Genomic DNA, 27,056 nt, shown 5'->3' on the forward strand with positions numbered 1-27,056 from the left:
ACATGAGACAGATTAGTAGGAGAAAATAAAATTTAATTTTGTAGGTACAGGGAATGCCCACAGACATAAGTTTCCAAAGACAGGCAAAATGAAGTACATATGTTATCCTCATCCAAAAAAGGGAGAGGGATCTGGGACTTCAAGGAGAAAGAAAGCAATTCATGGGAAGATGAAAAAGTGTGTTTGGTAGACAAATGTTTGCTGAGCCATACATAATCAATGGGACAAAGAGAGGAATTTTAACAAAGGGAATTTGCTGAATTCATATTATACTGTAGTTATCTATGGTGATAGCTCCCTTCCTAGAGCAGGTCCTTTATCTAAATTCTTTTAGGCAATTATGGGAAGGTCAAAGTGTCTTCCTGAGTCTTTTGGACCTTGATTGTCTTCAGCCTGAAGCATAATCTGCATGCCAAACTGGCACATTGTGGGTACCTCCCCCTTGGCCGATACAGGGGTCAAGGTAAGGAACTTAACTCTCTTACTTTTTTCTTTTTTTTAAGTTCAAACACGTGGAAATGGAAACAACCAGGAAAACTGTTTCAAAAGGGCAACTTGTTTCCAAATGGATTATCCCATCTTTGATGTGAATAACTATTGATAATGTATCAAATAGTACATGTCTTTAGGGAGAAATAGCCCTCTTGCTTTCCTCCTGATGCTTTCCTTCTGGGGAATTTCATTGCTCTGTGAAATCACAAGTGGGGGGTGGATTGGAACAGAAAAGAGAAGTGGACCCAGAGCGGAATAGCATCAGGAAGCACCAAAACCATGGTCGAGATTGGAATACTGATGCTTCATGGCCTCCGAACATTCTCTGGCTTCATCACTTCAACCCACCGTGCTTACTTTCTCATCTGTAAAATAGGGAACTAATAGTATCTGCCTTATAGCATTGTTGTAAAAATTAAATGATGAGACTTTGAAATAAGATGACTAAAGTTAAAGTGCATTTTAATTAATCATCTTTGTTCAGCTGTCTTCCTCCCTAAAGGTTGGCCGTCATTGATCAAATAATGTATCCTGTCTCTGCCCTCCCCAGCCAAAGATGCTGCATATGATACAGAATACGAATTATAAAAGGAAACATGGAACACTGGTCAAGCAAAATGTATTGCTCTGCCTGCAATTTCCCCTTCTGTACTCCAGATATTAAAAACTAATTCTCTCAGTTATTCATTGCTGGCAGAGATGATTAATTTAATCTTTATAGATAAAGTAAAATGTTTGGACGAAAGGAGCAAATACTCTGCTGAGGCTAATTGTAAGGCACATTCGGGTGAATAATTCATTGTGTGCAGTATAATAATATCATAGATGGTTAGCCAAGAACAAACATCAATTTTATAAAGAGAATTAAACTAAAACCAAGTCCGTTTGGCAGCAGAAAATGAATATAGTCCTTACAGCCAATATGGACCTCATTTTGGTAGATCCTACCAGGGCCCAGGCAGATTCCATTATTACCACTTTATGATAGCCTTTCATGTGTGCCTTCATTTCTCAGTACTGATTCTTCACTTCAGTAAAATATTTAGAGTATCACCTGGTATTTAGAAATGTGCTAGAGTAAGACAGACATTGGAAAAATCCCACACTGCTACTAAATGTGGTGGCTGTGCGTGTGACTTAACCTCCACGAGCTTTCAGTTTCTTGCCACAAAACTGGGGAAAACAAACATTGGGTTGTGATGAGGATAATATGAGATTTATTTAAAGCATCATTTAAGGGGAGACTGGGTGGCTCAGTCGGTTAAGCATCTGCCGTCAGCTCGGGTCCTGATCTCAGGGTCCTGGGATCTAGTCCCATGTCAAGCCCTACGTGGGGCTCCCTGCTCAATGGGGAATCTGCTTGTCCCTCTGACCCTCCCCCTACTGGTGCACAACATGCAAGCTCTCTCTCTTTCTCAAATAAATAAAAATCTTAAAAAAAAAAAAGCACTTAATATAGTGCTGGGCTATGGCAAATACTTGATCAGGAAGAAATATGGAGACATGTAATAAGTGTACATGTGCATATCTATTAAAGTACATATGCATATTATAAATATTTCTGTTTATCCTCCTACCATCCAGCTATCTTCCCTTTTGCCCCCCAGCTGTGCTCATTTCTGTCTTTTTTCAAGGTATTTTCCTTTCCTCCGCACATTTTATAATCCTCATCAACAAATACAAGAAGAAAACAGATGGAAAGATTCTTTTCCTCATTAGTAGTTAAAAATGCAAATTATAGCACCCTGGAAATGAGGATTAAAAAAAAAAGATAACACAAGCTGATGTGGCTAAGATAAGCTAGTTCCTTACTAACAATACTTTACAATCTTTTTGTAAAGCAGTATTTCAAAAGTAAGAGCCATAAATGTGCTCTTAGCCAGCATCCCTTGTCTTCTTTAAAAGTATATCCAAAAGAAACAATCTGCCAGAAGCAAAAATTTAGTGACACAATTAATATCTTCATGGGTAAATCTAAGATAGCAAAATTTTAAAACAAATACCCCAAATGGAAGGCTGAATAATTTATGGCACAACCAGATGATGGAATGTTACATGACAATTACAAATATAAAACATGTGAGGGGTGCCTGGGTTGCTCAGTCCTTAAGCATTGGCCTTCGGCTCAGGGAGTGATCCCAGCGTTCTGGGATCGAGCCCCACATCAGGCTCCTATATATATATATATATATATATATATATATATATATATATATATATATATATATATATATATATATATATATATCATGTGAAAACATGGAAAATATTTATGACAATGTACATATAAATGCTGAATAAACTGTATATCAAGATTATGACTATTTCAAGTGTGCTTTGTGGAAGTTAAAGCAAAACATGAGCTTTCCATGAGGTAGAACTAGCAATTTTTGTGATGACAATTTTTTGGAATTTTTTTTTTAAAGATGGAATTTTTTTTTTTATCCTGGCTTTTTCTTCTTGAAAAATGAAGATCCAAGTCTGATCTACTGTGCAACAGCTTCCCGATGAACTAAAGTCGTACACATTTTCTTCCCTTTTTCAAAATAATACAATGCCATTTAGTTGTAGTTCTTATTCTGATCCTTACATAGCTTATTTTTATCACTTCCACTTACTTCCCCCTTGTTCACTTCTTCCCAGAAAGCCTTTAAACCTTTTCAAGACAGAGCTGGGGTAATTACAAATATCTCTTAATACCTAGCCCAGACCAGGAATTCAGTACAGCTAAGATAAATTGAAGAGACTTGCCCACAAATATTAATGAATCACAGAAGTATTACCATACAGTTAGATAAAATTGCTTTATCAATTTGGGAACTGGTTAACCAAACCGTAATGCTTATGAGGCACCGTCATGCGGTTCCTAATACAGGCTATGGATATGGAAAGGCACTTGGGGCTTGTTTCTCTTGATCCCTTCAAGGTTCACCTTCTTGTCTTTGTTGAAGTTCTGGGGTCACTAACAGCACTGCCTTCTGCTGCTGCTCTTTCTGTCCTGGACTCTTCCAGATGTGTTCATTTCCTCAATTTTCCCCAAACGCCTTTCGTACAATCCATTTGCATGTGTGTCAAACTCACTAAAGATTTAACAAAATAGACCCACACACGATGGGAACTTCTGAAAATGGAATATTAGATACTCCTGGTCGCAGTCAGGGTCTCGTGAGGGAAAGCAGAAAGCACACTAGACATTGAAACAGAGAGGACTTCACGTAGGGAATTAACTGAACAGGCCCCGGAGGTGAGCAAGCAGATGTGCAAATGAACACTGGCCTGTTGACAGTATGTATGACAAAAGAACTCTCACCCTTGACCTCTGTAGGAGCCAGCCCAGAATGGTCAGACCTTGACCAATGACCACCGGCTTCCCCATTTTTTTTATCCACCATCCATCCCCCACTCCCGCCGTCTCTGCCAACTTTGGGGAGCATATCCCCAAGCCAAATATGCTCTCCAAATCAGTCACATGATACCCTGCCTCTAGCTAGCCTGCCTCCAAGATTCCCCATTGCAACAACCCCCAGTCAGAGAACACCTGAAGCTTTCCCTTTTTCACTATAAAGATTGTCCACTTTTGCAGTCTCTGGCAACTGCAAGGGATGGTGGCTGACTCCCTTGCTCTGGCAAGCTTTGGGTAAATAGCTTCTGTTTTTTCTCATTTGTTCTTTGTTAATTTCCACAGTGGCATAAAAAAGGAGGTCACACTGAGGAATTAATACAAAGTTAATAATCACTGCAAGCCATTACCACCCCTAGTGTTGGAAACAAAAAAGGGAGATCTTAGAACCTAGAAGCTCAGACCCCACACAGTTGGGAGGGCCCCTTGAGGAAGGGGTTACCCTCTGGCTGATGTCCGCAAATCAGGGTCTTGGGGAGGGCGTGGCTTCTGGCTGAGGCTGAGGCTGAGCCCTCTGAGGAAAGGCGGCTACCCTTCCAGTGCTGGTACATCGATGAGAGTACAGTGACGCTGGTCCTGGAAGTGCCAGAATATAGAGACTGAAGCTGACGGCTGCAGCTTGAATGAAGTCCTTTGTCGGGAGGATGGTTATAGAAACAGCAAATGGCTCCAGTGACAGAAGAGCAAGCAAAGAGAAAGGAGCAAGTCCCCAGACTCATTGTGGAGAAACTAACAAAGGCAAATGTACTTTGCAGCATCCAAGCGTCAGCACAGCAAAGCAGCGCACAGAAGGGCAGCAAAGGAGAAAGACCACCACCTAATAATTAACACTCTCTGTCCTTAAAAGAATTTTAGCCATCCACGCTACCCAAAGCCATTATTTTGCTTTTTCTTCCTTTGTTTTCTTCTCATTCCTTCCTGAATTATCTTTATTTCCTCCAACCTCACAAGCAATGTGACTCTCTCTCTTACATTGTATCCTTCTAAACTGTGTCCTGGGAGGCTCAATGTTTGCACCCTAAATCAGCCAATGGAGGCGTTTTGCTTTACAAAAAGCTGTTGGCTCTAGAGGAAAATTATACCACTCCCCTGGGGGACAGAAGCAGCTGCCGCCAGTTGGGACTTCTAAAAGCCTTTTTGTCCTTGTTTACTTTGGTATGCATGTTTCCACACTATCTGTGCAGGACATGCAGGCAGATGCTAGGGTCCCTGCAAAGGAAGTTTCTAGGAGGTAGGTATTTTGCAGTGTCTCACTGCAGGAGAATGCATGTTAACACAGGTGAGGGCATGAAGATTCAGCGGCTACTGAGGGTAAACGTAGGTAGGTATAAGGAATGAAGTCAAAGTAGGGAAACTCAGAGTCCATACCTGCAGAAGAAAGTTTTCTTCTGTTAACTTTTCAAAGTAATATAATTTGCAAAAATAACACGTGTTTGTCGTCAACAACAAAACAAAACAGCATATTGGTATGTAAGGAAATTTCCACCTCCAGGGTATACCCACTTTACAGCTTCGCGTGTATTTTTTTTATAAGTTTTATTTTGTTATATTAATCACCATACAGTACATCCCCAGTTTTTTGATGCAATGTTCCATGATTCATTATTTGCATATAACACCCAGTGCACCATGCAATATGTGCCCTCCTTAATACCCATCACCCCCCATCCCAATCCCCCACCCCTCTCCCCTTGTGTGTATTCTTTGCACCTTTTTTTTTTTTTTTTTTTTTTTAATCAATGGGTAGTCCCTCAACTCAGCCCTTGGGGGAGCTCGCCCGCACAGCCTGCAGATTGGACCTGCCACAAGCCTGGGGCTTTACCCTAACCCTATGTCGACTTCGGAGGGGCCCCTTCCCCAGGGGCCTGGCTCCAAAGCCCCACGGATTGGGGACATCTGAGCCGGGACCACAGGACTCAGCCTGCCACCCAGCAGGAAACCTTGCCTTTTGGGGCACTGCAAAGGATTCAGGGCAGGAGAAATCGGAGGGCCCCCCTGAGCCCCTCCCGCCGAACCCCGACTTTCAGCACACTCCCCGGACCCAAACCTGGAGGCTGATGCTCACCCTCACCGGAGCCTTCAACTCAGCCCTCCGGGGAGTTCCCCGCTCAGCCTGCAGATTGGACCTGCCAGGCTCCTGGGGCCTAACCCTAACCCTTGCGCATTGAGGCGTGCACTCTGCGGCTGCCAGCGGCCTTTCCACCGTCACGTGAGCAAGCCTCCGCTGCCAGTGTCCTGAAGGATGAGAGACCACGCGCAGCGGGCCACCCTAACCCTCCCTGCCGGTCCAGCAGAGGCCAGGCCATGTGCATGAGGTCATTCTAGACGAGCCTCAGCTGGGTCAGAACAACTTCCAAACCCCTCCGCTGAATCATGGGAACTAAGGATGTTTTAAGTAACTGAGTTTTGGTGAAACGGTTTGTTGCACATTATAAATTAGCTCATAAAGACGGTAAGATAGAACTATATAGATATAAATAGGTCTGTATTTCTTTATATAAATAATCCAGAGTTAAAAATATTTTTATTCATATTTACTTGAGTCATATATGATTACGTTCTTTAAAAAAACACAAGACTACTCATGAGGTGACAGAATCCCTCTCATCAGTAGCCACCATCCAAGTCATCCGTGGGTATGTGATCACCTGATCTATTCCTGCTTCGTGAATTAGAAACGAGAAAATCTTTACTTTCTTCACTTTTTACTTTATTCACTCAACAGTGTAGCTTGGAAATATCCCCATCCCGGTGAGCATACGTCTATTCCTACACACGCACGTGTGTATCACACTGCTTTACTACCTCGATCTTTAGAATTTGAAATCTGTTCAATCAAGTTGCTTTCAGTTTATTCTTTTACAAAACTGCCTTTACCTTTTTTTTCACATTTATCCTTTCACTTGAATTTTATTTGAAGATTTTTTTTTTAAAGATTTTATTTATTTATTCGACAGAGATAGAGACAGCCAGCGAGAGAGGGAACACAAGCAGGGGGAGTGGGAGAGGAAGAAGCAGGCTCCCAGCAGAGGAGCCTGATGTGGGGCTCGATCCCATAACGCCGGGATCACGCCCTGAGCCGAAGGCAGACGCTTAACCGCTGTGCCACCCAGGCGCCCCTGATTTTTTTAAAAAAATAATCTCTATACCCAAACTGGGGCTCGAACTTACATCCTGGAGATCAAGAGTCACATGCTCCCACCGACTAAGCCAGCCGGGTACCCCTCTTTTGCTTGAATTTTAGATTCATCTGGTCAAGAAGGATGAAACATCTTGTGGGGAATTCTGGGGGATTACATTGAATTTAATAAGTTTGAAAAAACTAACAACTTTATTGTATTACATCTTCCCACGAACAAACATGTTGTATTTCTCTTCTACTCAGGTCTTTCCATCACCTTCAGCAAAATTTTATAGTTTTCTATACGTTATTATACATTTACTTCTAGACCCTTTCCTTATTGCTTTATATATTGTGTTTCCATCAGAAGAAGGATCTTTAAGTCTATTATATTCCACTGGTACGTAGGAGAGCTCTAGATTGTTTTTTTTTTTTAGTTTTTATTTATTTATTTTTTATCAGGCCACAATACTGAACTTTCTTATTTATTCTAGGAAAACTAAGACAATCAAATGACAAACTATATAGGTAATCTTATCACTTGTAAATCATGGTTTTACCTCTCCCTTTCAGTATGTCTACTTCGTATTCTTTTTCTTATTTTATTAATTTGGAACTCCAATGTACAGTATGAAAGATATTAGCAGGCATCTTTATCTAGTTCCTGACTTTGATGGGAATGCTTCTAGTAACTCACCATTGATCACGATATTTGCTGTAGGTTACTGGTAGAAATTTCAAATCAAATTGGAGTTGTTTTTTAGTTCTCATTTTCTCGTTTTTTTTTTTTTAATAAAGAATGGGTGTTGAATATCATCAAATGCTTTTTCATTATCTATTGAGATCATCATACAGCTTTCCTTCTTATTTATGAGCCGAATTATCATAATAAATTCTAATATTAAACTACTCTTGCATTTCTGAAATAAATGCTAATTATGTTGTATTATTTTCTAAAACACTGCTATGCTTTATTAGTAGCATTTTTTTTAGATATCATGCTTCTGTTCACAAATTAAATTTTTCAGTAGCTTTATTTTCTTATTCTCTCCTTATCTACATTTGATAACAGGTAACAGCTGACCCTTGAACAACACGGGTTTGAACTGCAAGGGTCCATTTACATGTGGATTTTTTTTTTTGATACAGTACTGTGAATGTATTTTCTCTTCTTTATTATGTTCTCATTTTCTTTTCCCTAGCTTACTTTATTGTAAGAATACAGTATATAATACGTATAGCCTACAAAATATGTCAATTAACTGTTTATGTTATTGGTAAGACTTTTGGTCCATAGTAGGCTATTCCTGGTTAAAGTTTTGGAGAGTCAAAAGTTACGTACGGATTTTCAGGTGCATGTGGGGTCAGCACTTCTAACTCTCATGCTGTTCAAGGGTCAACTGTAATACCAGCTTGGTGGTGTAAGAGTTGCAAATGAGATCTGTAGGTATAAGGTACTGTGTTTCTTTGTGCCTGTTTATATGTGTGTGTTTTCTTCTGCCAATGACATATCTATATTAAATTCGTGCAAATTCTTCTCTCCTCATCTATCTCCCTATCCAGCATCTCTCTCTCTCTCTCTCGTATATTCATCTATATATCTACTATTGTCTCCTCTGAGTAATTTTGATTCTTATCTTCTAAAATAGGTGCTGAAATGTTTAGCTGCATCTTCAGTGACTCTCATTTTTTCTTATGTTTTCCTCAGCTTTTTGAGAGAGCATCTGAAAATGGTAGTGAATACTTCCATAGCTCTTTATTTACGGGCACTGTTCTTAGTGCTTTACATGTATTAACTCAATTCAATCCTCATAACCACCTAGTTCTGGTAGAACATGATAAACTATATTCGTTGGGATTGATTTGGGGGAACAAAAACACCCCAGATATTTCAGCAGAGAGAACTTACAAAGGGGATTGGTTAAGCAAGTATCAGAACACTGAAAAAGCAAACAGAACAATGAGGTAACGTAGAGGAATATGGAAGTAATTGTGGCAGAAAGTGGCTGCTACCTGTAAGTGTGGGGAAATTCATGAAAGATTTTCAGAACCTAGAAACTCCATAGAATTGGAATATGGAACTCTGAGCAGAAGGTGTTACTGTAGGTCACGTTGGCAGAGGAGGGGTCTCTTGGAGATGAGGCAATGCCCACCGTGTGGATACTGGGGAGGGAGGGTGAAGAAGCCTGCTTTGGGAAGCCAAAGGAAGGTAGAGACTGGAAGCTACCGCTATTGCTGGGATTACCTCCTACTGTTAGGACCATGGTCGCCGTAACTCCAAGCAAACAGGAAGATCCTCCCTCTGCCTCCAGCATCTTAGTTGTGCTTTTGTGCTCTCTGTGGGCATAACTTTACAGTCAATAAAGTGACAAAGGAGAAATAAGTTTACAAATTCCTAGCCCCAGTTTCATAAAGAAAAGTATTGTAGGATATGTTTGGAGTTCAAAGAAAACAGCTTAATAACAAGCACAAAAAATTTAAATGATTTTTCCAATGTCACACAGCCAGTAGGTACAAACCTAATATTCAAAACCAGGCCATCTGTCTCCAGAGTCTGTGCTCTTAACCACCACATGATGTTGCCTCTCCAACTATTTAAATTCCAGAAAATTCCTTGGTTCTAGCTTACTAGTTTCTCTTGAACTATGGCCTTTCTTTTGTTCAACCCAACTACTGAGTGTTTGAAATGAGAGTTTTGTTTATTTTTAATTTTTTTAAATTTTATTGTGGTAGGAACACTTAACATGAGATTTATGTTCTTAAATTTTTAAGTGTTGTTAATTGCAGGCATAATGTTGTACAGTAGATCTCTAGAAGTTGTTCATCGTCTATAATTGCAACTTTATACTCATCTATAGCAACTCCCCATTTCCCCTTCCCTCCAGCCCCTGAAGCCACCGTGCTATGTTCTGCTTCTCTGAGTTTGACCACTTTAGATAGCTTATATAAGTAAATCATGAAGTGTTTGCCCTTCTGTGGCTGGTTTATTCTACTTAACATAATGTCCTCAAGGTTCATCCAAGTTATCACATATGCCTTTTCCTTACGCATTCATCCACCAATGGGCATTTAAGTTGTCTCCACATCTTGGCTATTTGTGAATAGTGCTGCAATGAACATGGGAGTGCTAATATCTCTTTGAGATCATGATTTCAGTTCTTTTGGATAAATACCCAGAATTGAGATTGCTGGATCATCTGGTAATTTTATTTTTATTTTTTTTAAAGATTTTATTTATTTGTTTAAGGGAGAGAGAGACAGAGAGAGCAAGAACAAGTGGGGGGAGGGGCAGAGGGAGAAGCAGACTCCCCGCTGAGCAGGGAGCCTCATGTGGGACTGGATCCCAGGACCTTGGGATCATGACCTGAGCCAAAGGCAGATGCTTACCCAACTGAGCCACCCAGGCGCCCTATTTTAATTTTTTTGAAGAACTTCCGTACTATTTTCCATAACAGCTGCACCATTTTATATTCTTATCAACAGTGTGCAGGTTTCCGTTTTTTCCATATTCTTGCCAACAATGAAGACAGTTTGAATTTCCATTATATATTAGGTTAATTTTATTATGGGTTAAATATCTTCTTACATTTTTTAGGATGTAAATTATATTTACTCTAAACTTTCTGTTACACTTATTCTTCTAAGTCTCTGTCTTCATGATTAAGTTAATCTTTTATTGAGGAACAACAAAGTATTGGTTTTCCTCAAATGACTGATGACTTTTTTTCCCTAAAACTAGGCCATTTTAATGTTTTGGTTTTTTTTTTTTTTTTTTTTTTACAATAGAATAAATAGTATTATTGATGATTGCAGACATGTAAGGCTGTTGGGTAGTATTCAGAAACATCATGGTAATGCTGGTTTTCTTGATTGACGTGTAGTCTTCAATAATTATAAGGAGTTACTTGTATGAAATTGACTCAAACCATAGGACCACATTTATGCATCCATCATTTTCAGGACTGCTGGTAACCCGTGGGCATATCTTTTCCAAATACTTTGCCTCCTTGCGTCACTGTGTCACAAGGCCCAACTTGCTGATATTCACCTCAATGACGGTTCCTTTGGTAATGACATTCAAAGTTGGGTATCGTGGGGATAGGAGACTCTTCTTTACACCAAGTATTGGTAGGCAAAATGCACCATTCAATTCAGGATGAGTTACATGGGCTTTTTGAAACATAAGCCCAGCCACAGATGTCTACAGCCATACCACCCTGAACACACCTGATCTTGAAACATAAGCCCATTGGCTTAATGAATCTTTCATACTTAGGTGGTTTTTCAGTAAAGCCATCTCCAACACAGCAGACTTTAGTAACCATCCTCTTCCATATTTTCTTCTTTCTCTTTCCTGTTCGAATAACTTTTAATACTTCTCTTTCTTCCCACGCAGGAACTTTGGGCAGAAATTTCCTGCTTTCATTTTTTTGTTTTTATTCAATCATTTCTTTAAGATTTTATTTATTTATTTTTGAGAGAGAGTGGGAGAGAGAGCACACGCACACGCGTGCATGAGTTGTGGGGAGGGTCAGAAGGAGAAACAGACTCCCTGCTGATCAGGGATCCTCATATGTGACTCGATCCCAGGGCCCTGGGATCATAACCTGAGCTGAAGGCAGATGCTTAACCAACTGAGCCACCCAGGTGCCCCTGTTTAATCATTTTGGAAAGTACCTTAGCTCAGGACTGTCCCTCTTTGTCCAGTAGATATGCAGGTACTGCTCCTTGTGGAGTCTTTTTATCATTCTTTTGTTTGGTGTTTCTCTTTTCATAATCTTGATAGTCTTTTTCATTTGTATTTTCTTAGCATGGCACTGTTTGTGGTAGAGCTTAGCATTCAGACCAATCACCTTTTTGCCTTCGAACATTTGTGAGCCTCTTGACCTTCCTTCTTTCTCTTTTTCTCGTGGTAATCCATATGATATCCATAGTGCTTATGGTGTAGATGTAACTCAATACCTCTTTTTTTATGGCATGGTGACAACCACCAAGCCACCAAGTGCAGTTGCCAGGCACAAAGAACCTCTCAAGTTTTGGGTCTCAGAGACATATGAGCTGACTCCATACCACCCTCAACAGGAAAGAGACACTTCTAAGAGGACCAGTTCTAGAAAAAAAGCATGATGTGATTGGTGACTATTGGTGTGCTCTCATCTCTACGGCTGAAATACTTTGCTGGATTGACTGTCCACTTATGGCGAGAGGTGAGATGAACTGCTGTGGCCTGGGACCGAGCAGGTTTCATTCAGAGTAGAGAGGCTCGGGATATTCCACTGGTGCAATATGTAGCTTTTAGTGTTATCCCATTTCCATCATCCCAAGTTGTCACAGCCTGACAGCCTCCCACCCTCATAGCAACTGAGTCTGAAACCCCTACGGTTGCTCTCTGGCCTGAAAAGGTGTGTTATTCAGAAGCTGTCCTGCTTGATTCCCTCTCCTGATTACCAGTTGGTTACTCTTAGGACCACTCTTGAACTTAGGATCCACTGCCCTTGAGTATGAAGCTCCCTTGGTACTGCTCCCAACTTTTCTAGAAGAAAAATATGTTCTATGTCTTGGGAACTTTCATTCTTCTCATTTCCCACCTTTCAAGAATTTTTTATATGTTATGATCCATTAAGAATTCTCCTTCTTGATTTACATACAAGATGTGAATTTTAAAAATAAAATACATGATCATTTCTAGAGATTCTTTTATGATACAGAGTAGCTACAGTGGTGCTAAGTCTACCATCTAGAAGGAAATTTTATATCTTTTTTTATAAAGATGGGATTCTGCTATTCATAATATTTTGGAAATTTTTTAATGAGTCAATTAAAACACATTTCCATGAAAGTAGATATCTGGCATTTTAAGGTAGCAATAGTGTTCTAGATATGAATATACCCCATAGACATTCCCCTGTGATGATCATTTTTGTTTCTTTTCAATTTTTACTGTTATAGAAAATACTGCAATAAATATGTCATATACTTTTGAAATTATTTCTATAGAATAGAATTTTCAATGTAGATTTATAAAGTCAATAAGGAATATTCATGGGATGTGGTTTTCAAAGGAAGAGATCACTCTTTCTTCTCCATGTGTTAGCCTCCATTTGCATTAGCTCAAGGTTCTTATCATTCTGGCTATTTCAGTCCAGGGAGTTGAGGAACAGGCCCATCATGCATAGGTATTCCCATTTAGTCAGAGCAATAGCACCAGGAGAGAGGAGGGTATTCAAAAATATGGAGAAGCATGAGGCAAAAGAGAAAGCATCACTCATGAATTCCCAGAATGTTAAAAGGAGCCTACAATATCTATTGATAAATAAATGAAAACACTTTTAATTAAAATGTTTACTAAACAATATGCAGAAAAATAACATGTCCTGAAGTCAAACAACTCATTTCTAAAAATTATCAGAAGCTTAACACACACCAAGAAACACTTAATCCTTTCCAGCAAAGACATCTTTCCTTCATATCCTAAATCCTTTTTCTCAATAGACTCAAATCCAATATCTGTCTTCATTGCACTTTTAAACATCTTCTTACCTGTTCTGGACTTCTTTCCAACAACTAACACTTTCAAGTTTGGTTCTTTTCTTTTATCCTCAAGTATATAAACTCCAAAATGTCTGTGTCGGAACAAACATCTGGTAGACCTACCAGAATAACCCCAGGTACAAAAGTTATTAATCTGAAATGAGCTGATGCATAGCAGATGACCAAGATATCACTAGAATTTACTAGAAATGTGTGCTCCATGCATGACTTGTTATTTTTTCTAGAAATTATAAGAAAGCACAGACTGGACATACACACACACACACAAATACACACACACACACACACAGGAAAGAAAAGAGAAGGGAAAAGAAAAAGAAACAATCACTGTGGCAGACCGTGTTTCAAAAATTGTCCACATTTTTGTGTTTCCAGTTCTACAATTGTCTAACACTGACATTTCTTCCATCAGAATGTGGAGTCTAATTTTCACCCCTTGAATGTAGCCTTTGTGACTGCCCAGTAAGTAGAATGCAAAGGAAGACACGCTGTGTGACTTTTGATGCTAGGACATAAAAGGTGATATAGCTTCCATCTGGCTCTTTCTCTGGGACACTCACTTTTGGATCCCAGCCACCAAATTTGGAGGAATCCCAGGTTTCATGAGGAGGCCACGTGTAGGTGATCTGGTTGACAGTCCTAGATCAAGTCCTAGCTGAGAGCCATTATCAATCACCAGGCACGCAAGTGAACAGCCTTCAGATGATTCTAGTCCCTAGCCTGCCTTCGTAGTATCTTCCAGATGAGGCTTCGTCAGTATGGATCAGTGACAAGCCATCTCTACTGTGCTCTATTCAAGTTCCTGACCCATAGAGAATCTGTAACAAATGGCTGTTTTTGCCATTAAATTTGGGGAAATCATGGAAAAACCACTCTCACCCTTAGAAAAATAGAAAACTTGCCTTGAGTTATTGAAATAAATATATATGGGAGGATATATGTTTAAAAGATCAGGTTTGAAAAGGGCTGAACACACTCACACCCTTCCATCACCAATGCTAGTTCTAGTGTAGAATTAATTCTTTTACTAGATATACGAATCAATATTGATGGATCTCAAAAGTTTCAGGTGGACACCTTTTCCTGTCCTTCGGCATTTTCTCTGCTGTGTAGCTGAAAATGTTTAAAATTGCAGTAGATTCTCCTAATGTTTAATCGAACATTGCCCTTCCTATGTTTTAAGGCATTGTCTCTAAGGCTCCTATCTAATGTCAGCCTTGACCCTCCTATTGCCTACTATATACTCTGCTCTACACACTTCATTTCTCTTCCTTGGCACCTGCATTCTCTGACTCTTAGGTTTGGTCGAGTTGGATGAGAATTAATAATTAACTCATTTGGAAGAAATTGAGAAGTTTATTATTTAGCAAGTATATTTCAGAATGCCTTAGGCTCACCTATTAATGATTCCTTCTCCATTAGCTCGTAAACAACAAACAAACAAACACAAAACAACAACAACAACAACAAAACCAAACCCAACAGCAACAACCAAAAACCAAACCCGAAACCAACCAGTAAAAGTTTTACCCAAGCCACCCTATTAGGTCACCTCTGCAAAGAGAAATCAAATTGGCTAAGACCTGGTTTTGTTTTTAGTTTTACTGAGCAAGAATCTTTTCCTGAACTAAAACCTTGATGCAACAGCTGATGGGAAATTTTATCTCTTTCTGATGATGTGCAAAATAGTCATACAGTTGAGTGTGAGTCTTCTATTCAATCAAAGATTAAAGCCCACATTCATTTATGGTATCTCCATTCTGTTTTGGTGATGAAATTTAGTGTTTTAAAAAAATTTGCACTGCAGCCCGTCCTAACACAATTGCTATCTGCCTACTTTATAACCTACACCATACCATTTATGGATAAAATCATGAAATTTCACAGATAATTAATTTAATGTTCTCAGAGGAATTTTCCATATCTGTTTTTCCTTTAATTACCCAATATGGCTGTGTGAATAAGGCGGGGAAAAGACGTGGGAAACTAGATTCTATTCCATTGCTGGGATTTGATCTAAAGCAGCTAAGAGACATTCCTTTTTCAGGTTCCTCAGATGGAAAATGTTGGTCCTTTATTTTCCTAGGTGAGGCGTAAGTAATAGGATGCTGCTGTGGATTTGAAGATGAGTATGTTACAGAGGTGTTAGAATCAAATAATAATTTGCAAGTGTATTAAATAGTCTAGTATTACTTTTAAGTCACAAACTCATAAATTAGAATTGCCAAAAGTGATTTAAAATGGGACATTGATACACTCTACCCATTCTATTTTAAAAGCCAGACATTTTTACTGCTACAGCTAATTTGTTTATGAGCCTGGGTGTCTATGTATGTATACATGTGTATTTCATAAAATGAAACAAAAGACCAAAGAGGAATTGCATGCAAATAAGAAAAACCTTTGACCCTGAGGCCATTAATAACTTTCCCTCTAGTCCCCTTCAGGATTTTTCCTTCAGATAATTCAGAGCTGAGAGGATGTGACAGAACCCACCCATACAGGATGTTACACCTGCTTTTTCTGCCCCTTTAGTGGCTTATCATAAGCTTCTTTCCTCAAGCAGACTTCTTTTTGGCAGTTTCCAACATTTTTCCTGCCATTGTGACACAACTCTGTATTTAAGATACCTCTGAACACAGTAAACAAAGCTAGAACATCTTCATTCATTATGAGCTAAAATATAAGTGTGCTTATATAAAATGTATTTTTGTGTTTATTTTGGTTTAAACTAGGCTCCTCTGATACTGGGTTGAGCTTCATATCCTAGCCCATGAAAAGAATTTTCAAGAGGCATTTATTAGGCAATTAATCTAGTGCTTTCTAGTCATTGTGATAGAATTTTTGAAGTGGCCATAATTTTTTTCTTCCTCTTTATGGACCACTGCAAAATATCGTCCACCCAGTCAACGCTTAACTGTGATCTATGGTGTGTGACCAAATCTATTGGAGAAAATATCTGTTCTTTTTCAAAAAATAAGTGCATGCAGATTTTGGAGATAATTAGTTTGTACTCCACAGTCACAGTTATTTTTATTTTAAAGACCTTAGGATATTATTCTCAGACCATTCAGGGGACAAGTCATTCCGGTCCATTTCCCTGTAACAGCAATAACCACCATTAGTACTACTATCATCACTCTTTTTCTGTGGCTATCTACCAGATGTCAGACACTGTTCTACATGTTAAATGTATGTTATCTTCTTAAACCTTGTGAAGTAGACATTACCCTTATTTTACAACAAAGAAATCATAGTCACCATGCATAGTGGAAATAGCAAAATTATTGGTGTCAGACAGACTTAAACTCATTCTCTGCCACTTCAGAGCTGTCTTAGGATTAAGTCATGGGCTGTTTTTTTTGAATCTTCCAGTCTTCCTGTAATAAAAGATAAAAATGTTTGGTTTGAAGGAACCATGAAGCAAAAAGCAAATGAAAGAAAAATGAAAAGCAAAAAACAAAACAAGCAACCAAAAACAGATTTTTCCCTTCAGGTGTCTAAACTGTTGTAAAAATGACCACCACTTATGTTAGCTTCTGATTTTTTCCCCTTGAATTTTAAGAAATCAGTCATTCTCACGGATATGCTGAGGCTTTTAAGTTACCAAGGAGTGAATTTTATGTGTGTGCTTTTATATGTGTATTTAAATTCTAAATTGCCTAAAAATATGATTTTTTGTCCTCATTTTAAGCTTTCAAGAAATTATGATTGAATCTCTGGTTAATCAAGAGTTCTGCTCATTTCAGTTTAAATCATTCTCTTATTGAAAAAAAAACCTAATAACTGGATTGAGGTTGATTTTAAGTTATCATGTCTCTTAGCACCCTTCCTTTTCAAATGAAGTTCTGTTAGCTTTTTCACTGACACCTTTGAACCAAGACATTTAACTGACACTAATCCAAATAGTAGAAAGAGAGACACTGTGGGGTGTTTTGAAATCTCAGCTATGGGAAAACAATATGCATATCCAGTCTTCCAGGATTAATGCACGGTCTGGAAGACGCCAGTCCAGATGTGCAATGGTCTTTGGTGAGATTTAAAGCCTTCATCTGGCCCAGGGTATGAGGAATTTTTGAAGCTTCCTCTGGGCAAAAGTATATACAGTAAAATACCACCTCTATCTGCCCACAACAGCTTCCTCACCTTCTAATTTGGCCAGGTCTCTGTGATATCCTTTGTCCAAAACGTCCAAAACAGATGAACTGTGTATTGATGGGTACTAAATAGCTTATCCTACCAAAGAGTCTTCCTTTTCATCTTCTAGTCTCAGATGATCATAGTAATCCAGGGAGAACATTATTTTGTGCGGAGGTGTCTTTTTCTTCTGAACACTTCAAAGTGAAACTATCATTAAACCTGAGTGGCAGTCATTATTTGCCTCCAAAACCCAAGTGAACAGATGAGTGGTGACTGTCTAAATGGCAAAGGGCTTAACCACTGACAGAATTCTAAACCTGGATCCTGAACCTATCTTTTGTCATGAGGACGATGAAAGGGAGACAGATTTTATACTAGGGAGGGTCAGCGGGAGAGAGATGTTCTCCAATGGTGGTCAGGGTCTATCAGTTCAAACATACTCAACGCACATTTGTTTAATGCCTACCATGTGCACTGTTGTCCATGAGCCATGTCACTCTCTGGGAACTCTTCCCTCAGAGGAGACAATAGCCCCACACTCATGAGCGAGTTCTTAACAGCTATGACCTGAAAGGATGGAAGTGTGGTTTCACACTAAAGTTTTCCAACTGGAATTAAATGCTGGAAAGGGCATGGGAGTCAGAGGCACAGCTAATCCCATATCCTACAGACAGATACAGAAGCCTTAATTAGAAAGACTTTACTAGAAACATGACTCACCCTAGTTTGAAATGTCTCAAAGGGAAATGTTCACAATTTTCCACGGAAGCCCAAATTCACGATCTGTTAGAAGTTGTTATCCTCCTGTTTCCTTGCATTTAAAGGAGAATATTTTTCTTTCTCTTTTTGATTCTTTCACCTCCTGTTATTTCCTCCTAACATAATGCTTACTCTATTCCATTATCATTTCCATGTGATTGTGGTTTGGAAGTTGATACCTAACGATTTCTAAGGAGTTGGCCAAGTACCCTTGGAAGGTGCCTTGATGATTATCTCAGATCCACAAAAATGTCTGCACTTTATGTCACATACAAATTAAAAGTAAATACATTTTTGAAGTATAAAACATAAGGCTGAAAAATCCATATTTAAATAACCCTGGGTGAGTCTTTTTTGCACTCATTTCTTTAAAATAATTCCCTTAATAAAATTCAGGTAAATTAAGGCACCAAGGTTGTCCGGCACTTGGATCATTAATTATCTGCCTTCCTTTGCTTTATCATAAAAGACAGGCTTTGCCTTGGTTTTCTTTCCTTTGTCTGTTTAAAAAATGCTTTGTCTGCATACCTTTGACACATTGCATTTCACATCCTGCTTAACCTTTGCTGGTCAAGAGAGCTTGGATCTTCTTTTTTAGAAAGTCCATTTGGTTAGAGACAAATTATATGAAATGATTAGTAAAGGTGGCCTTGGGTGATGACCATGTGCTCGTACTGTTAATGTGCATGCTCTTCAGCCCAGTATAAATTAATTTTTAATATATTAATAAAAACATTGGTTCCTTAGGGCAGAGATCCATCTCCCTTCTTCCCTCTTCCTCTCTCTCTCTCTATCTTCCATGGTGCCTAGTAGAGTGCTGTATACTTTGTGACCGCACTGAGGAATGGGTGCTGGCATACTTTGAAGACATAGTAATATAATAATAATAAAACCTTCTATTTTCTTTTCCAGTTTCCTATCTAAACTCTGTATCTTTCTATCAATCACTCTTATGGTTCCCCTCAGCTCCCTTCATTTCAATTGTATTCTTCCCGTAAGAAAATGAACAAACCAATGTCAATTTTCAGGTGGCAATCTCATGCATTTCCATGGCTTTATTTACTACATATGCAGGTGACAGCCCACTCATTCCATCAGTCACAGAGGTAAATTCCCATGAGTCCCTAAGATGCCTCAATTTATTATCCCTGGACTATTCCCTTTGAGAGATTTATCAAAGAAAGGGTGTTTCAGAGAAACCTAACAATCCTTGCATTGAGGTTCACTCAATCATTCAGACAGTCTAAGGAATCACATTTGTGAAGTCTCCTGATGCATAAAATAACGCAAAGAGAGGAATAAAGCTCACACTGAACTTGCACTAGTGCGAAAGCCATGAATGGTAGTGATTAAAAATGCAGACCTTGGATTCAGTCAGTCTGGATTCAAATCACAGCCCACCAATTACTGACTGTGTGATGAGGGCCAGGTCCTGAATCTCGGTTTCCTCATGAAGAGAAGTAAGAATATCTACCTCATAGGACTGCTGAGAAGATCAAATGAGATAATGGTTGTAAATGGGAGACCTAGTGAAACGTCTGGAATATGTTGCATTTTCCTAAAGCTGTAACTATAATTATTCCTAAAGGCTGCAAAATGGTCAATCTCATTATGAGGAGGTTTGTCATTTCAGTTCCACAGATTCCTTTAGTTAAATCACATTTTTCAAAATATCTCTATTGAACATGGTAGGGAGCACGTATTATCAGACATCAGCAGTGCTGTCTTGCCATCTGCAGCATTATCAAGGGGCAGGGAAGCCATCTCATCACATTGTGAATTTGGCAGAAGGATTAAAAATGTATATAGCTTGAATCATAGGCTATGTGTTAATTAGTATAAAAGCGAAAGGAGTACTTGATTTTAAGTTCAACTTGAAATTTTCAATTTATTTCTCAGTTCAGTAGAACAGTGATATTAATGGCTAGGATTAATGGAGTGATACTCTGTGCCAGGTACTAGATTCCCTAGCACAAATATTTCTCAATTTAGGGGAATGCTCTGCAGGGTCCCTGGGACAATAATCCTTGGGTAGGCAATAATTATCTTGCTTTCTCCTCAAATGAATCAAAATTCAAATCAAGTTCTCCTTTGACTTTGGATATGCCAACATCTGGCAGCTACTTTGACATCTATGTCTCACCAGGCCATTTATAACTCCCTGATTTTCTCTTCATTCTGAAGGCTGCTTTTTCATGAATTCCTCACCAATGTATAAAAGCCTTAAAGTTCAGTGCTTTTTCACAGTCAGATGAAAAGTTCCAGGGACCAGTTGTGTTACGATGATGGGTCATTTGCAACATCACTAGGATATTCCTTATTGTCCAGTTTTTAATTTATTCAATGATAAAGCAGAGGACAGTTAAAACTGTTAACATGGAATGTTATATCTGAAAAACCTATAAATAGGTTAACTAAGTGGCTACGCAGGCCTGAAAGCAGTAATTTCATGGTAGGAAGAATGCCTGAAGGTCTTATCTCAAATTCTGATGACGCAGCGGATCTAGACACTAGCATTTTATAGTAATGCCTGAACTGACAAACATTAACCAGAAATCATTGCCCATGATACAGGGGGCGATCTATCATGATAAATGTCAGTATGGGGAAGACTTTAAAAGCCAAAAAACAAAAAGGATCAGACACAAAGCTCATCCAATTGGACTTTGCTCTCTAGAGAAATTGTAAGTTCAGATTATAATTGGGTGATCTCTGCTCTTTATAAATTCACAAAAAGTTCCCTAGCTCTGGGTGGTACTGTTTATGGCCCCGAATGATTACGTATCATATCCCCTTAGGAGAGGCAATATTTGCATGACAAAAAGATTTCTGGATTCTAAATGATTGGCCCGTGTAGCCCATGTATTTCAAGCTATATTCAAATCAGTAAAATTTCAACTCCAATGATGGAATTGGATCCATCCTTTGTGATCAGTATTAACAAAATTTAACTCTCAAGTTTATTATTTTTGTTTTGCAAATAATAATGATCTTTCAAATCGGAAAGCTAATCAAAAGAAACCAAGCAGAATATTATCATTTTAGATCTAATATCCTTGATTCTACCAATGATATGATAGAAATCTCCTATTAATGTGTTTTTAAAACATAAAACTTAAGTACAACACTCCACTGATTAAAAAGATACGGGGTCTCTTGTGCCAGAAATGAAGACTAAACCATCAGCAAAATACAAAATCTTTCAAAATGCCCCCAACTTAACTTTCTAATCTTTCCCCTACCATTCCTACTCATCTCCAAATGTATACCTAAACCATAGTTACAAAGACCTATTGCAGTTTCTCCAATGTGTCATAGACATTTATCTGTTTCTTGCACTTAAATGACCCACTTCCCTTCTCTGCGTGAACAATTCCAAATCAGCCTTCAAACTGCAGCTCAACTACAGCTCACAGAGCTGGTTGCCTCTTCCTCAGTCTGTGCACAGTCAATCTATCAGAGCATCTGCCACATCATGCTGGCCTCTGACCACATCACGCAGAGTGATAAACTCTATTTTGCCTTCGCATTTGCAGCACTCAGAATGTCATTTAGGAGTCAGTGGACAATAAATAATATATTTTTTTTCTGAATGAATCATTCCCATGGCTGCTGCGTATATCTGTGCAGGTTGTGTATGACATAACTCTAGGGGCCACAATTCAGATAGATTATGATGTGAACAGGAGCCCTGCAGTTGTGAAGTGCATATCATGACAACAAGAGGCAGACTCAGACATTCAAGCTCAAAGTTTTATACTCCCTCATGCTACATGTTAGTGTTTTGTGCTACTCACACCCTCTTCCATCAGTTTCCAAATCGTGATAAGTCAGGATAAGCTAGGTTTTGCTGTAGTAACAAGCAGTCCCAAAATCTCATTTATTTGACACAAGTGACTCACAGTACATGTCCGATACAGGTTGGCAGAGGAATTCTCCTCAATATTGTCTTTCAGAGAACCAGACTGACAGAGGTTAGATCTTGACACATGCTCATGATCACTGAGACTAAAATCAGAATATGGCAGATCAGGTGCTGGCTCTTTGAGCTTCTGTTTAGACGTGGCACATATCATTTCCAATCACATCTCAGAGGCCAAAGAAAATCATGTAGCCATACCTAATTTCTAAGGGGGCAAAGAAAATGCAATTTTACCACATGCTCCAAAGAAGGGGAAATATACTCATAAATAGGAATATCTCCTATTTCTACTTCATTTGTCTGGTTTACCTCCTTCCTACCTTATCCCTGGACTACTACTGTCACCTCCCTGCTTTCTTTTTCTTTCTTCATCTTGCCCTCAGCCCTTCTCTCCATCAGTGACAGATCGATCTTAAAATAAACTCCTTACTTCTTTCAAGAAGAAATTTTTAATTAAAAACCTTTAGTGATTCCCCCACTGATTACCAAAGTAGGCCCCAATTTATTCATCTAATTCCTCCTCTTTCATTCATTCCATGAACAACTTTTGAGTTCTTAATGGGAATCGGACACCACATGGGACACTGAGGAACAAAAAAAAGATAGTTCCTGGACTTAACAGTGCTTACAGGCAGACACAAAGGGGAAAATGAGGGTATTTCAGAGTGATGCTGTAGTGGTAGAGCTCAGGGGTAAGATCAAGAAGGAAAGAACTTTGATTGGAACTCAGTAAAGGCATCTCTGAGGGGGAGATGCCTAATATGGTTCTTGGATTTTGAATACATGTTTTATAGGCAAATAGAGTTGGGGATGGGTGAATTGGGGAGGGGTGAAGGCCGAGGGAAGAACATGGATAAAGACAGAGGCATGAAAATTTTGTGTGTTAGAAATGTAAATAGTTATGTAGGCTAGAAGAGAAGGAGCTCATGTGGTAGGATGGGAGTAGTTCTGAGGGGTAGGAAGTACACTTGGAAAGAGAGATTGAAGTCAGTTGAGAAATGGAGGAGGCTTAAAGTTGGTTTTAAGGAGTTTGGCCTTTGTCCTTTGGGAAAGGTAGAATAACTACCTTTTAAGGTACCTGTTTTAAGCAGAAAATGATGCGATCTGCTTTGCACTGAAGGTTCCCTCCAGTGGTAGTACGAATGAAGAAGTGGAAAGCAGGGGAATCTATTTTGGGGTGACTTTTACTGACTATGGTGATTAATTTTATGTGTCAACTTGCCTGGGCCATGGGGTGCCCAGATATTTGGTCAAACTTGTTCTGGGTGTTTCTGTGAAGGTGTTTTGGATAAGATTAACATTTAAATTAGTAGACTTTGAGCAAGGCAGAGGAGCCTCATCCAGTCAGTTGAAGGCCTGAATAGAATAAAAAGACTGGTCTCCCCTGAGCAAGGGAGAATTCTCCAGCAGACTGCCTTCAGACTTCATCTGCAACATCAGTTTTTTCCTGGTTCTAGAGCAGACCACCTTTGGACTCAACTGGAACTTTGGCTCGCCTGGGTCTCCACCCTGCCAGCCCACCCTGCAGATTGTTGACTTGCTAGCCTCCATAACAGTGTGAACCAATACTTTATAACAAATCTCTCTCCCTCCCTCTCTTTCCCTCTTCCTCCTCTCTCTCTCTACCTCCTCTCTTGCTGTCTCTGTCTCTCTTTGTCTTTCTGTCTCTCTCTCTCTCTTGGTTCTGTTTCTCTGGAGAACCCTGACTAATACAAATGTTGGTACTGAGAGCGGCTCTGTAAGAACAGAATCTTAAGGCTGAATTTTCTGAGTTGATTCTAGGGCTTCTAGAATTGGCTTTTTAATCTGATTAGATTTAAAGACATTAATGACTCTATTTTAAGTAGTAAATAGAACACTAATAGTCCATGGTGTGATCTGGCAATAGTACTACGCAAAATATCACCAATGTGATAATCATCACAGGCTAGAGGTAAGAATCTGTGTGGCCATGTGTATAATACTTGGACATATTTGTCAAAGTAACAATCTTTCTTTTTTTTTTTTTTAAGATTTTATTTATTTATTTATTTATTTTAGAAAGGGTGTGGGGAGGGAGAGGGAGAGAGAGAAATCCAAGTAGACTCTGCACTGAGCCCGGATCCCTACTTGGGGCTCAATTTCACAACCGTGAGATCATGACCTGAGCTGAAACCAAGAGTCGATGCCCAACGGACTGAGCCACCCAGATGCCCCTCAAAGTAACAATCTTAAATGCTTAGCATTTACCAACTCAGGAAATAGCCTAAGAAATGTTAATTGCCTTGCCCAAGGCACCAAAACTTAAAGTGAAGGAGATGTGTCTTGAACTCACATTTGCTGTTGTAGTATCTGGTATTTTCACCCATTACTCCAAAACTGAAGGGAAACCTTGACTTCAGTCCAAGGACTTTACATTTGAATTACAATTTGCAGTTCTCTGGAAAGAGCTTGGCATTTTTCAGGATGATCATAATGCAGATGCTGACTAATGATTTATTAACAACGGAGGTGGACATAATCTGATGGGATTAATCAGGTGTGGGTCAAGTTGCCCCAAAAGTAATTTCCATAAACTACACAGAGAACCTAATTATGTAAATCACTCCAGAGATCCCCAACTGACCTTCTTGACAAGAACTAACCAACAGTAATGAGTGGAGAGAAAAAAAAATATTGAAAACTGGATCATTTCCTCAGATAAATCCAGAGTTGACTACAATGCTTCTTGAATTTGAGAGCTGTAGTTGCTGACTGGGGGCTGAGTGCTGATTCAAATTCCCTGAATGGGACTTATAGATTCACTAGGAAGGAAACCAGAGATGTTTTCTATTTCTGTATGACCTAGCTTTATATTTATTAAAACTTGAAATGTTTCTCAAAGTGATGGTAAACAAACTTCTTTAACTGGCAAGAAAAAAAATCACTCGGTATTTTCTAATCAAGGAGGATTAAAAGGCTGTGAAACTATATCCAATGTACAAATGTTGTAATTACGATAAATATTTGTCCTTTCTGTTTTTACTACAAACTCAAAAATCCTAGAGTCTGTGTTTGGCACATGCAGGAGATTACAGCCATCTGCTGAGAGACAAAGCTGTCAATTATAAAACAATCTGGCTTTCCATTTCATTCCATTTCCAGGTTAAATGTGGCCCAGCTGAGGTAGGATCTTACTGTTATTACTATTAAAATTGAGAAGTTCTTGATGCCCTCTGCCCTGTGACCCTATTCTCAAGATCCCCAGAAATTTGCAAATCTCTGAACTTAGAGTTTCAGACTCAAGGCCAGCATATCTTGTGCAGGCCATTTAATAAGGTGGACCACACTAAGGGAAGGCTATGAGATTTTTATCTAATTTGAATACAAAATGATGGTTTCGTTCAATTAAAATGTACTTTAGGCTAAGGAGAGAAATTATGGCGAACAGAAACAGCAAAATGGAGCTAAGACTGTTGTCTGTCAGCTGGACTGGTGAACATTTAAAGGGTAGCTTTGAGGTTAATAAATAATAATAAAACAATGAAACATGGGGGGGCACCTGGCTGGCTCAGTCAGAGCATGTGACTCATGAGTTTAAACACCACAGTGGGTGTAGAGATTACTAAAAAAAATCAATAAGCTTTAAAAACACATGCACACACACACAATGAGGGGGGCCTGGATGGCTCAGTCGGTTAAGTGTCTGACTCGTGGTTTTGACTCAGGTCATGATCTCATGGGTCCTGGTCCAGCCCTGTGTTGGGCTCTGTGCTCAGTGGGGAGTCTGCTCGAGATTCTCTCCCTCTGCCCCTCTCCCCACTTGTGCTCTCTCTCTCACACTCTAAGATAAATAAATAAATCTTAAAAAAAAAAAAACAACCCACACACATAGAATGAAACATGGAAAGCAGATGGCCAGTTTAATACCTTACGACTCAGCAACATTGAGGAGGGACAATTCAAAACCATAACAGAGACATTTTAGTGGAAGAGGCAGTGGCGCTAAAATTGTGGCCATTAAACACCTAATGGAAATGAGTTAGCCTTTGTTTTGGCCAGATTCCATATTAGAAAAGTCACTCTGCTTTCTTGAATTTTCCTGCAGTTTTACTGGAAACAGTTATCTTGTGTTTTGTCTTAGACAGTTAAATTGCCGTTTAAAGACTGTTCAGAAACTCTTCTATTCTTCAGCAGCAGTGGAGGAAGAATTGGCTTTTAAACAGACACCTAAGAGTAGAGAATAACCATTTTCCCACCTAGATCTGAGTGTGGGTCAGGCCTGAGGACACTTCCAGGGACCATTGAGAGCCTATATTAAGGCTCTGTTTATGTAATGCTAATCATAGTGTTTTCTGGAAGAGTTCTTCCTCAAGGCTGTTAGTGACCAGGGGGAAGTGAAAATGAATTTGAATTTTCTCAAGTGCATGATTCCTCCCCTCCATTCAATTTAACAACCATAGTTTGCATTTCATAGCAATGACCTAATCTTGGGTCAATAATTTCACCTACTGACTCTTGAAATCAAGGCAAAAGAAAAAAAAAAGACTAGCTTTTATAACTGAAGAGCCCACTGAAACATAATTCATAAATCTAATGCTTCTCAGTTAAATATAAAAATGCTCACCTAAAAGGATTCAGTTTAAAGCAAATTGGGTAACAATGAGGGCCTCTGGCTCTAGCCCGCAAAAGCAAATTTGGCCTCCCGGTTT

At 39.1% G+C, this 27,056-nt stretch overlaps 1 pseudogene; it reads right to left on the bottom strand.

Annotated features, from left to right (window-relative positions):
* Window positions 1-10,914: 10,914 nt before the first annotated feature.
* LOC123798862 (ribosome biogenesis protein NSA2 homolog) lies at window positions 10,915-22,540 on the bottom strand (annotated as a pseudogene).
* Window positions 22,541-27,056: the final 4,516 nt, after the last annotated feature.

Source organism: Ursus americanus, chromosome 26, assembly GCF_024610735.1.
Source record: "Ursus americanus isolate L20-20 chromosome 26, mUrsAme1.1.p, whole genome shotgun sequence".
NCBI classification, from domain to species: domain Eukaryota; kingdom Metazoa; phylum Chordata; class Mammalia; order Carnivora; family Ursidae; genus Ursus; species Ursus americanus.